Source organism: Hemitrygon akajei, chromosome 16 (assembly GCF_048418815.1).
Source record: "Hemitrygon akajei chromosome 16, sHemAka1.3, whole genome shotgun sequence".
Lineage (NCBI taxonomy): Eukaryota > Metazoa > Chordata > Chondrichthyes > Myliobatiformes > Dasyatidae > Hemitrygon > Hemitrygon akajei.
Window position 1 is genome coordinate 48,378,494 of NC_133139.1, and position 13,888 is coordinate 48,392,381.

Sequence of the window (13,888 nt, forward strand, 5' to 3'; positions counted from 1 at the left end):
CTTTAAAGCCGGTTGGGACTTGAACTGGACTTCCTGAAGCTGTGGTTCCAGTGTGAATTTCCAGGTGGAATTGGCATGGCAATGGCAAAAGGCTCAGGGCTAGAACTGGAGAGTTGCTCTTGTACATGGAGGCTTAATTATGCTGTGCTCATTCAATAATCCGATGTCCTAGTGGTACCTTTCACAACCTGAAACTATGAGTTAAAAACAATGGAGCATCTGATGTGTAATGTATCTGACTTGTATTGATGTATCTGATGTGTAATGATGTATCTGATGTGTAGTGGGGTATCTGATGTGTAATGATGTATCTGTTGTGTAGTGGGGTATCTGATCTGTAGTGGGGTATCTGATGTGTACTGATGTATCTGATGTGTAGTGGGGTATCTGATGTGTAATGATGTATCTGTTGTGTAGTGGGGTATCTGATGTGTAATAGTGTCGGCAGAAGACAGCTGTTTAATCATAAGCAGAAAGCTGCCTATAAACATGATGATGCCAAGGTAGCCTAATTTTAGCCAAGGATACTAGGGAGAGAGAACTGGTGCTCTTCTTGGGAGTGGAATCAAAGGGTTTTTTTTTGCTTCCACAAACAGCAGTTAGCTTTACATCTTTTTACAAAGGAAGGTAACAGCAACAATGGAGTATTCCCTCAGGCCTGCAACAGGCACGTTTATTCAGTACATCCTGAACCCACTTCCATCAGATCAGACAGACAGACAGACTTTATTGATCCCGAGGGAAATTGGATTTCGTTACAGTCGCACCAACCAAGAATAGTGTAGAAATATAGCAATATAAAACCATAAATAATTAAATAATAAGTAAATAATGCCAAGTGGAAATTAGTCCAAGACCAGCCTATTGGCTCAGGGTGTCTGACACCACATTGTAGCAATCTTAGCTACACTATCATCAAAGGTTTGGTCGTATCAAAGGTGAAAAATTAATGATACCTAGACAACTGATGACACAGCACCCAATCGTGGGGTGAAAACTGGGAGCTGGAAAAGAGGCTAAAATTAGCAGAATGCAGCCTTGCAAGGCAGTGTCGTGAGGCTGGAGGGAAAAGGAGAGGCCAAGGACTCATGAATCTGGATCTGGTGCCAACGTAGGTTAGTCATTGTGTGGATATCCTTCCCACTCCTCATGCATCTCCATCCTTCTCTGGACCCCACCTTTCTTCCCTTTAGTGATGACAGAGTCATAAGCTCTCTGCTCTGTTTGGCTTTTCTTTATCCTGCTGATCCACGTAGATCTTGCTGATGTGCCAAGTTGAGCTCATGTTCAGTATCATGTGTGTCTCTTAAATCAGGCAGAATGCCTTGCAATGTTCTTGCTGCAGGTTTACGTAAGCACAGTCATAAGAAAGTAAGGATCTGTACATGATGTCGTTTTCTGTGCTTCCCACTGAGCTCAACAGCCACTCTTAAAATGTAAGCATGGATACAAGGTAGAGAAACGTGGTAGCTGGAAACAACAAACCCTCAAAGATCCTACTTCAGTTATAGGGTGGTGCATGGCGTGCTGGACTTCATTAGTCAGGGTTTGGAGTTCAAGAACCACGAGGTACTACTGCAGTTCTATAAAACTGTGGTGAGGTGGGATTGGACTTGAAGTATTATATTCAGTTCTGGTTACCTCATTTATAGGAAGGACATGGAAGCATTCCAGAGGCTGCAGAGGAGGTTTCCCAGAGGAGGTTTCCCAGAGGAGGTTTCCCAGAGGAGGTTTCCCAGAGGAGGTTTCCCAGGGTTAGAGAACACGTCTAGTTGAGCAAGCTGAAGCTTTTGTCATTGGAGCAGAGGAGGACGATAGAGGTGTATAAAATTTTAAGAGGTATGGATTGAGTGGCCAGCCACTGCCTTTTTCTCAGGGTGGAAATGGCTATTACCAGAGGACATCATTTTAAGGTGAGTGGGGGAAAGTTCAGGGGAGGTGTCAGAGGTAGGTTTTTTATTACATGGAGAGTGATGAGTGCATGGATTGCAGTGCCGGGGGGGGGGGGGGGTGGTAGAGGCTGATACACTTGGGGCATTTAAGGTTCTGTTAGATCAGTGCACAGATAAAAGAAAAATAGTTGCTAACATTGTGTAGGAAAGAAGGGTTAGATTGATCTTGGAGTAGGTTAAAAATCAGCACATCATGGGGCAAATGGCCTGTACTAGACCATAAGGCCTTAAGACACAGTAGAATTAGGCCATTCAGCCCATCTAGCCTGCTCTGCCACTCCGTCATGACTGATTTATTTTCCCTCTCAACCCTATTCTCCTCCCTTCTCGCCATAACCTTTGATGCACTAACTAATCAACCTCCAGTTTAAATATACTCAATGATGGCCTCCACAGCCTTCTGTGGCAATGAATCCCACAGATTCAGCACCTCTGGCAAAAAGTTTCTCCTTATCTTTGTTTTAAATGGACGTCCCTCTTTTCTGAGGTTGTGCCCTCTAACCTTAGACTTACCCACTGTTGGAAGCATCCTCTCCACATCCACTCGATTTAGGCCTTTCAATATTTTATAGGTTTTAATGAGATCCTCCCTCATTCTTGTAAACTGCAGTGAGTTACAGGCCCAGAGCCATCAAATGTTCCTCATCCATCAACCCTTTCATTCCCAGAATCATTCTCATAAACCTCCTCTCCAATGCCACCACATCTTTTCTTCGATAAGGGGCCCAAAACAGCTCAGAATACTTCGTGCAGTCTGGCCAGCATCTTATAAAACCTCAGCATCACATTCTTGCTCTTATAGTGCTCTTGAAATGAATGATAAGATTACATTTGTCATCCTTCTCACTGACTCAACCTGCAAGCTAACCTGTGGAGAATATTACGCAAGGACATCCAAGTCCCTTTGCACCTCTGATTTTTGATTTTTCTCCCCATTTAAAAAATATTTACGTCTGTATTGCTTCTACCAAAGTGGATGACCATACATTTCCTGACACTATTCCATCTGTTACTTATTTGCCCATTCACCCAATCTGCCTGACCTGCTGCGAGTTTCCTGTTTTCCGACTTTATTTCCAATTTCCAGCCTGCAGGTCTTCGATTTACATTTACCAGTTTTACCATTCTTGTTGTACTATTCTATAATCTTGTGGTGAACTACATATACCTGTCTGGACACGCCCCCTCGCTGACTGCTCCTGTGGCCCCTCCCACAAACCGTGGCTCCTCCCACAGACCGTGGCTCCTCCCACAAACCGTGGCTCCTCCCACAGACCCCGGTATAAAGGCGATTGAGGCCTGAGCCCTGCCCTCAGTCTCCAGGATGTTGTATGGTGGTCAACTACTACTTGTTCTTTCTTCCAGTCAATAAAAGCCGATATCTCGCCTCACGTCTCAGAGAGTTATTGATGGTGCATCAGATCTAAAACCGGTAAATAGAGGCTGGAAATTGGAAATAAAATCCAAGAACAGGAAGCACACAGGTCTGGCAGTAACTTTTCAGGCCAAGCTCCTTCATCAGAGCTGATGACCTTCCTTCAGCAGGCCAGTTCGGTTATCATTGTGGAAAAGTGGGATTCTCTGTGACTGGCTCTCACACAGGAGGAGTTCCTCTTTCTGGGTACATGGTGCTTATTGGTTACATTTCTCCATACTGAATGCGATTGTTCTGCTGGTAGAGGACCACCGATTCTGCTGACACAGGACCACTGACTCTGTTGGTACAAGACCACTGACTCTGTTGGCACAGGACTACTGCACACATGGGCACAAGGCATGCCTGAGCACCAGCCAAGACAGAGAGTCTGACACGTCCTTGGTATTTAATCCAGTGCATCTAACAGGTGCTCTCAGCCTGCCTATAGTAGCTAATGCTGTATTCCGCAGAGTCAGAGACACCCATGTCTTAAGAATCAATAAGAAGTGAGCAGGCTGGCAACAAAGGGTTACTTTCTCATTGATTCTGACTTCACTGCAGTCCCTGTGATGTGATCCTGGTATCTGGTTCTCCAGTTCATAAAACATAGCTGATAAAGTGCTTCCTGAATTATTACCAATGAAGTCCAGATAATTTAGAATTATATGGCAATACTGTATGTTTAATTATGCACATCCCTCAGAATACAAATGTGCTGCATTTACTTAATGGTCAGTTGAAGTTTTATTTCAATCTCTCAAGCATTTCTTATGAACACCCAACAAACACACATCAAAATCCTGCTTACACGCACACATCCCACACTAACCACCTACTCACACACAACCCACACAAACGATTGCTCACACACATCTATATATATATCCTTTTGGCTAATAAATAAGGATGACTTCTTTTCTACCCACTTTCTATCTCTGCCATGGTTTGATTTCAGTTCCATAGTTACCCAAGCCGTGTTGAAGGGTCTTAACCCAAAATATTGACTATTTATTCCTCTCCTTGGATGCTGCCTGACTTGCTGAGTTCCTTGAGTGTTTTATGTGTGTTACCTAAGTCTTCTTTTCAGATTATATGTTGTGATATCAGATCCAAGTCCATAGCTCCCTGAAAGTGGTCACACAAGCAAATCGAGTAATCGGCCCAGATCGGAGGTGAGAGCCAACTTTGCTTGCTCTCCACGGTTCACTCCTCTCTCCAGGACACGGGAGCCTCTCACTGTTCCGTTTAAATGGACTGAAAAGACAGGGTGTCAGTCAGGATGAGAGCCGATTTCACTTGTTCTCTGTGATGGTCATCTCCCTGGTGCTAAGGCTATGAAGCCTGCCCCGGCTGCTGTGCTCCATTCCTGCTCGTATGATGAATTGATAAGCGAGGCTCCAGGCTGCCTCGGGGTCCGGATATGGGGATTCATTTTGGTTCGGAATTCTGTTGTTTGCTCAATTGTCTGCATGACTTGTATTTTTTTTCTTTCTCTTGCGTTCGAGTGCTGGTCTTTGTTTTCTTTAAATTGGGTTCTTTTCAGGTTTCTTGCTTTGTGGCTACCTTTCAGCAAGCAAATCTCAAGGCTTTATACATTCTTTGATGATAAATGTCCTTGAATCTTCTAGGAGGCAGATGGCATGTTTGCCTTGATTGGTTGGAGCATAGACTATGCAAGTCAGGAAGGCACGTTGCACCTGTACACTCCAGAGAAGGTAGAGAAGAGGTCTATAAAATTATAAGAGACATTGATAAAGTAGGCATGCATGGAATATCAAACTCGAAGGCAGAGAACAGAGTTAATGGCAGAATTATTAGCGGAGTGGAGGACAGAGGGATCTTGGCCCAAAGTTGCTGCACAAATTGATAGAGTGGTTAAGAAGACAAATGGTGTGCTGGCCTTCATTAGTCGGGAGATTGAGTTCAAGAGCCTCGAGGTAATATTGTAGCTCCATAAAACTCTGGTTAGACCTCAACCAGAGTATTGTGTTCAGTTCTTTGACCTCATTACGGGAAGGAAGTGGAAGCTTTCGAGAAGGTGCAGAGGAGATTTACCAGCATCCTGCCTGGATTAGAGAGGATGTCTTATGAGGAGAGGTGGAGCAAGCTAAAGCATTTCTCTTTGGAGCAAAGGAGGATTAGAGGCAACTTGATAGAGATGGATAAGGTGAGGCGTTGATAGAGTGGACAGCCAGTGCCATTGCCCCAGAGTTGGAATGGCTAATACAAGAGGACATACTTATAGGTGGTTTGAAGAAAATTTAGGGGAGATATGAGAAATAGATTGCTTACACAGAGAGTGGTAAGTGAATGGAATGCAGTGCTGGGAGTGGTGGTAAAGGCAGATACATTAATGAGATTTAAGAGACTCTTAGATATAGGCACATGGATGAAAGAAATATGGAGGGATAGGTGGGAGGGAAGGGTTGGATTAATCTTGGAGTAAGTTAAAAGTTTGGCACATCATTGTGGGCCAAAGGGCCTGTACTGTTCTGTGTTTTATATTCCATGTTTCAAGTATTGCTGATGCTGGAAATCTGATAAAAATAAAAATTTGGAAATGCTCAGCAGGTCAGACAGCATCTGTGGAGAGAATTATTGTTTCAGGCTGAAGACCCCTCATCAGAACTGTTTTCATAGTTACGGTCTGACCCGCTTAGTATTTATAGCTTTTTTTTTACTGTTCTTAAATCAGGGATGTAATGTCAGGCTGGTGGGGAGTCAGTGAAGCCGATGATGGAAGAGGGAACAGCTGAGAGCTTTGTGAGTGAGCGAACTGTATCAGTGTAGCCCTGTGTCACAATCAGAGGTTGAGCACTCTTGTCATCAATGAGAGTTGGATGTCCTTGGTATTAAGAACAGAGAGGCTGAAGAGGGATTGTACTAAACCAGTGCAACTTACCACAGTGGTTAAATCTTTCGAAAGCATCCGAATTGGCATTAGTCAGAGATAAGGTGAAATGTTTACTCTCAGATGATCAGGAGTATTTGGAATAATCTTTCTCAAAGGGAAGGGGAGTCAGACACTTTGGACATTTTTTTAAGACTGAGAATCAGTGAGATCAGTCATGGTCCTGATGAATGGGGAGCAGGTTGATGGACTGAGTGGTCTAATTCACGGGTCACAGTCCTACATGTTCTTTGTCCCACTGAGTCCACATGGACATTTCAAATACCCATTGTACACAGATACTGTGACATCCGTGACTGTTACAGTCACCAGCAGCAGTGGGGACTTCACGTGGAATATTTTTCAGAGTGCCCACTAACCATGCGAATAACATTGGCCTAGAAGATCTACTGTGCAGAAAAATCAATTTTTGGGAAGTTTAATTCCATTGAAACGGCTGGCAGGAGGTTGAATTTTTGCCCCAGATTCCAACACTGCTCTACAAAGCATTCTGAGGTTCAGGGTTAATGTCTTGCTGGCGAGATGTTGGTTCCACATGCGATTTACTGCATTCCCTTTGCATAAGCTGCAAGGAGCACGAATGAAACACAATCAACATTTCCATGTTACAGGCACAGCCAACACCTCGCCCCAAGAAGCTCCAGGAGGCTAAATCCATCCCATAATATCCCTGACCAGACCCTGACATTCTCACCTCCTCCCACTGCTCACAGACAAACCAGAGATTGAGCTGATGCTGTCATTAGCACAGTGTTAAAGCGGGAGTGTAGGAGCAGTCTTCCTATCAGGGCATCTGCTGTTTAACCCTGGTTGACCTTGCTCTGTGCTTCCTGTGAAGGTGCTTCCTCTCTATGTTTCTGCTTAGCTCAGGGGGAAGTCACTTTCTGCCCCTTGCAATGAAGAGAATCCCTCTCTGTTAAAGATAAAGCAACCGGGCTTCAAGAATTCCTTGCCTGAAAGTGTTATTGCAAGATTTCACACACTCGGTACAGTAAAATGCTAATAATTCAGCACCCTTGGGACTTTGGTAGTGACAGACAAGCAAATTTTCCAATCTACATTACTCCTGTTAATCCCCAGCACTTTTAATAATATTATGTGGCAGTGTTACAATTTTCCAGTGAACCCAGTGAGTTTAAAGGGAGGGAACTGGGAGCTGGTACTGTTACACCAGCTACAAACCAGACCAAGAGACCAAACCATGACCCACACTCTGGACCCTGGGACTAATCAGTGAGCCAAATGCCACGCCAGTGGTATGTTCAAACAGCTGGATATATCAGAGTCTAACCATAAAAGAATTCTGTTTTAAATCCCGATGGCATTGTGTGTCAGTCACACCCATCCTGGCCATCCATCCAGGCCTCACACCATGACATCAGAGAGTGGACAGTGCTCATTCTGAGGACACCTTCAAAATTTTACTCCGCCCATTACAAATACTAAATCTAACAGTGAAGGCTAATTTGGCATTATCCTATCTGAGTGCAGTGTGTTGGACAGTCCAAGGTGTCCTCAGCTTTCACATCTTCTCCTTTAGCTTATCATTGTTAATCAGCTCATTCACTGTACAACTCAGTTCCTTGCCACTGTCTTCAAATCTCGCACCAAGACCTCCACAATCTCCTGCTCCAGTATCCTCCCATGTTCCACCCTAAAGACGTCTCCTATCAAAACCCCAGCCAAGTCATTTCCACATCCAATCCCAGTCTTGCCCCAAATCAACTCTCTCATTCCGAGACTCCTCCCCATCTCCCTTTTTACAACACACTTCCTTCACGACCTTCTCTGAGTTACAGAGAAAGGTTGAATAGGTTAGGACTTTATTCCCTGGAGCGTAGGAGAATGAGGGGAGATTTGATAGAGGTGTATAAAATTATGATGGGTTAGATAGAGTGAATGCAAGCAGGCTTTTTTCCACTGAGGCTAGGGGAGAAAAAAAAACAGAGGTCATGGGTTAAGGGTGAAGGGGGGAAAGTTTAAAGGGAACATTAGCGGTGGGGGGCTTCTTCACGCAGAGAGTGGTGGGAGTGTGAAATGAGCTGCCAGATGAAGTGGTGAATGCGGGCTCACTTTTGACATTTAAGAAAAACTTGGACAGGTATATGGATGAGAGGTGTATGGAGGTATATGGCCCAGGTGCAGGTCAGTGGGACTAGGCAGAAAAATGGTTCGGCACGGCCAAGAAGAGCCAAAAGGCCTGTTTCTGTGCTGTAATGTTCTATGGTTCTGTGACCATTGTTCTCTGCAGGAAATGATGAAGAAAAAGATCTTGTGAATGGCTATCATTACAGCACCACTCAGTATATCAAAGCTTCAAGTAGGAACTGCATTCACAATTCAGCAGTAAAGTCCATATGCAGCTCTAGGTGAGACACTATTATCTTATGTGTACTCATTCACTGGAGAGCATTGATAACAATACAATTACAATTTGGGGCAATAAGGTACACTCACCACTCATGTCGTTGGATCTCTTCCATCTAGATGAAAACCTACAGTCAAAGGTGCAGCGTTGACAAAACTGGCAGCTCCCTTACTCATTGTTTAGGACATAGATTACCTTGTGCTGGAGTACCACAGGCAGCTGTTAATATTTCATTTGGAGATGTCCTCTTTCACGTTGGTTACAATAGGAGAGGAAACCATGTTCAGGAAATATTCAACCTCGTCAAATACAGATTACGAGCTCTGTTGTGTGTTCTGGCAGTGAAATAAGTAACATCAATGTTTGCTGTAACTTCACTTCCTTTCTCCTTTCATTGTCTCAACTGCCTTTAATGCCAAGATGTTTAAGATCGATGCATGTTCGATTAATTCCAGTCCTTGTGTGGAAGTCAGCAATTTCAGAGGAGACACATAATACTGAAACAGTACACAATCTGCTGGAAAGACTCAATGGGTTGAGCAGCATCTGTGGGGTTGGGGTGATGGAAGGAATTGTTGATGTTTCAGGTTGAAACTATACATAAGACAAAGGAGCAGAATTAGGCCATTCAGCTCATTTATTCTACTCCACCTTTCAATCATGGCTGATTTATTATCTCTCTCAATCCCATTCTCCGTTTTCTGCCTGTAACCTTTGATGCCCTTACTAATCATGAACCTATCAATCTCTGCTTTAAATATACCCAATGACTTAGCCTCCACAGCCATATATGGCAATGAATTCACAGATTCACCACTCTCTGGCTAAAGAAATTCCCCCTCATCTCTGTTCTAAAGCAACGTTCTTGTATTTTGAGGCTATGCCCTCTGGCCCTAGACTCTCCCACTACCAGAAGCACCCTCTCCATGTCCACTCTGTTTAGGCCTTTCAATATTCAGTAGGTTTCAGTAATATCCCCCTCATTCTTCTAAACTCCAAGGAGTACATATCACCAAAAGGCGATGTTAATCAGGCATTCGAGATATTGAATGCTGCCATCACCAAACGAGGAACTGCTCACCCTGCTGCATGTCAAATAATTGATGAGGACTTCAAATTAGCCTGCTTGCATTTGCCCTATTTATACGCTTATAATTTGGGAGAGCTCTCCCCTCAATCTTCCCTAAATCTTCTACAATCCAAGGAATAAAGCCCTAAGCTATTCAATTTTTCCTTATAACTCAGATCCTCCAACCCCAGCAATATCCTTGTAAATTTTTTCTGTACTCTTTCAGCCTTATTTACATCTGTCTTTCCTGTAGATAGGTGACCAGAACTGCACACAATACCCTGAATTAAGCCTCACCAATGTCTTATATAACTTCAACATAACAAGCCATCTTCAACAAAACATCCCATTTCCTGTACTCAGTACTTTGATTTATGAAGTCCAATGTGCCAAAAGCTTTCTTGATGATCCTGTCTACTTGTGACGCTACTTTCAATGGATTATGGACCTATTACCTACTACCACTCTCTGGCTTCTCCCACAAAGCCAATGTATAATCCAATTTGCTACCTCATCTTGAATACCAAGCGACTGAACCTTCTTGACCAAACTCATCATCAGATGCCTTACTAAAGTCTGTGGAAGTAACATCCACTGCCTTCCCTTCATCAACTTTCCTGGTAACTTCCTCAAAAAACTCTGTAAGATTGGATACACACAACCCACCACACACGAAGCTATGCTGACTATCCTTAATCAGTCCATGTCTATCCAAATAGTAGAAACGATTTTTAAATCATCCTTAACGACAGGTGAAGTACAGGAGGATTGGAAGACAGCTGAAGTTGTTCCACTGTTTAAAAAAGGCTGTAATAATAAAGCAGGAAATTATAGGTCGGTAAGCCTGACATCAGTTGTGGGACCGGATATATATCTTTCAATAACTTACGCTAAGCACCTCTTTTATTTCAATATCTCCTGAAAACCAAGATCCTTACACAGGTTATCTCTACCTTTTATTCTGACAGGGACGTACAAGCTTTGCACTCTCAAAACTTCACTTTTGAAGGCCTCCTTCTCACCAAGTACACCTTTGCCAGAAAACAGCCTACCCCAATCCACACTCGCCGGATCCTTTCTGATACCTTCACATTGGCCCTTCTCCAATTTGGAATCTCGATTCACAGACCAGACCTATCTTTTTCCATATTTACTTTGAAACTGATGGCATTTTGATCACTAGGTGCAAAGCATTCCCCGACACAAACTCTGTCACTTCCCTTATCTCATTCCTAACAAGGGACCAAGTATCACACACTTTCTCATTGGGACTTCCATGTACTGATTAAGGAAACTTTCCAGAATATATTTGACAAATTCGATCCCACCTACTCCTTTTACAGAACAGGAGTCCCAGTGAATATGTGAAAGTTAAAATCGCCTACGATAATAACCTTACGTTTCTTGCAACAGTCTTGCGATGGTGTCTCTACAGATTTGGTCCTCTAAATTGTGCAGGCTGTTGGTGGTCTATAATATAGCCCCATTAATGTGGTCATACCTTTCTTATTTCTTAGTTCCACCCATAAAGCCTCACTAGATAGGCTTTATCACAGCAGGACTGGGGGAGGGTCAACCACTCAACTGCTCAATCACTTTAGCTTCAAGTGCCTTCAAGTGTCTCCCTTCTTGCCTGGCTGGAAGCAACACTTTCGATGGATTCTTACTGCAGGCAATATTTGTCCCATCCATTCCGTATATTCAATGCTTGCTTAACTGATACTGAAAGAATCTGAAGTAGCAAATATGTTCTCTTGTGGCACAGTACAAAGGACAAGCAATCCTTACTCCTAAGATTAGTCTTTGTTTATCCTCATCATTAATTTTTATAATGACATCATTCAATGTGTTCAGACAAGGAGACAGACAGTTCAGCAGCTGAATTCATGTGCAGCTTTATTATTGCTATTTAGAATTGTCCTGCACTGGCAGCCGTTGATAAAAAATGTGATTACGATAGAAGATTTCTTCGGAGTTAGAATATCCTCACAACACATGTTCAAAGTTCAAAGTAGGTTTATTATTGAAGTATATACATGCCATCATGTGATTCGTTACCTTGTGTGCATTCTCAGTAAATCCATAAAACATAAAAGATCACTCCAGCAGGATAGACAAACAACCAACCAACGTGCAAAAGGCAACAAACTGTTCAAATACCAAAGAAAAATAAAGAAATAATAATATTAAATAAATAAGCCATAAATATCGAAAACATGAAATAAAAAGTCCTTGAAAATGAGTCCATGGAGCATTCAGTGATAGGACAAGGGAGGCTGAGGGAAGTTAGGTAAAGTCATCCCCACTGGTTCAAGAGCCTGATGGTTGAGGGGTAATAATTACATAAGAACATAAAAAATAATTGTTCCTGAATCTGCTGGTGTGTGTCCTGTGGCTCGAATAGCTTTTTCCTGATGGCCCTAGTGGTGGGGATCCTTGATGATGGATGCTGCTTTCCTGTGACAGTGCATTATGTAGATATGCTCAGTGATGGGGAGGGCTTTACCTGTGATGAACTGAGCCATGTCCACAACTTTTTGTAAGATTTTCCATCCGAGGGCATTGTTTTCACCATACCAGGCTATCATGCAACCAGTCAATAAACTCTCCACCACACATCTATAGAAGTTTGTCAAAGTTTCAGATGTCATGCTGAATCTCTGCAAACTTCAAAGGTTCAAAGGTTCATTTATTATCAAAGTATACAACCTTGAATTTCTTCTTTTTTGATAATAAATAAACAAAAGACGTAGAGGTGCTGCCATGCTTTCTTCATAATTGCACTTACAGATCTTCTGACATGATAACACCACGGAATTTAAAATTGCTAACCCTCTCCACCTCAGATCCCCGATGAGGACTGGCTCATGGACTTCTAGTTTCCTCCTTTTGAAGTCAATGACCTGTTCCTTGGTCTTGCTGACATTGAGTGAGAGGTTGCTGTTATCTCAATTATTCAATTCTGTGGTCCAGGGTCCTACAAACCTTGTATTGGCTCCCCCTCAACACTATTTTAAAATGTGTTCCAATCCCAGCCTAACTGTTGTGATGCTGTCTACCCTAAACCTTTATTGGGTCCCATATCTCACATTGACAGGTTATACCAATCAAATTTTCAAAGGTACAAAGGTTCACTTTATTGTCAAAGTATGCATGTACAATACCACTCTGATATTCATCTTCTCCAGATAAACATGAAATACAGAAAGACCATAGGAGCTGACTCATAGAGACCATGGAAAGACATCAACTCCCACCTCCAGCATGAAAAAGAAATAAAACTCGCTGACTCTAAAATCCCCCACCCCAACCCACGGAGAAAAACTGTGACAATAACAGTCCTCAACCCCCTTAGCTGTAGAAAACAAACAGCGACAGTAACAATCCCCGACCTCCTCACCCATAGAAAAAAAGCAGCTGTTCAGATTGAGCCGGTATTGAATTTAGACAGGAACCCACACCTTCATAATCATACTACTGGAATCACGTGAGGTGCCATATTGTTTGGGAAGATAAAAGGATTATTTTTCCCTGAGGAATGTCAGAATCAGATTTAATATCACTGGCATATGTTGTGAAATTTGTTATCTTTGCAGTAGCAATACAATGCAATACATGATGAATATAGAAAAAAATGAATTACAGTCATTATGTATTTGTATATAAAATAGTTAAAATAAGTAGTGCAAAAACAGAAATTAATAAAAAAGTAGTGAGGTAGAAGTGTTCTTGGGTTTAGTGTCCATTTAGAAATCATTTGGTGGAGGGGAAGAAGCTGTTCCTGAATCACTGAGTGTGTGCCTTCAGGCTTCTGTATCAATGGAAAGAGGGCACGTTCTGCGTGGTGGGGGTCTTTAATAATGGATGCCGCCTTCCTGAGGCACTGCTCCTTGAAGGTTTCTGGAAAACTATGTAGGCTAGTATCCATGATGGAGCTGATTAATTTCACAGCTTTCTGCAACTTACTTTGATCCTGTGCAGTAGTCCTCATTCCGTGCTCTTCCCCCCCCCCCCCCCCGTACCAGATGGTGATGGTAGAAGTTTTCAAGTGTTTTAGGTGACAAACCAAATCCCCTCAAACTGCTAATGAAATATAGTCGCTGTCTTGCCTTCTTTAAAGCTGCATCAATACACTGTGACCAGGTTAGGTCCTCAGAGATATTGACACCCA

General features: G+C 42.8%; 1 protein-coding gene across 1 annotated transcript in view; it reads left to right on the forward strand.

The window, feature by feature from the left end:
- Window positions 1-13,888, forward strand: part of palm1a (paralemmin 1a) — a 250,110-nt gene that overhangs the window by 38,244 nt on the left and 197,978 nt on the right. The gene's annotated exons all lie outside the window — the stretch shown is intronic.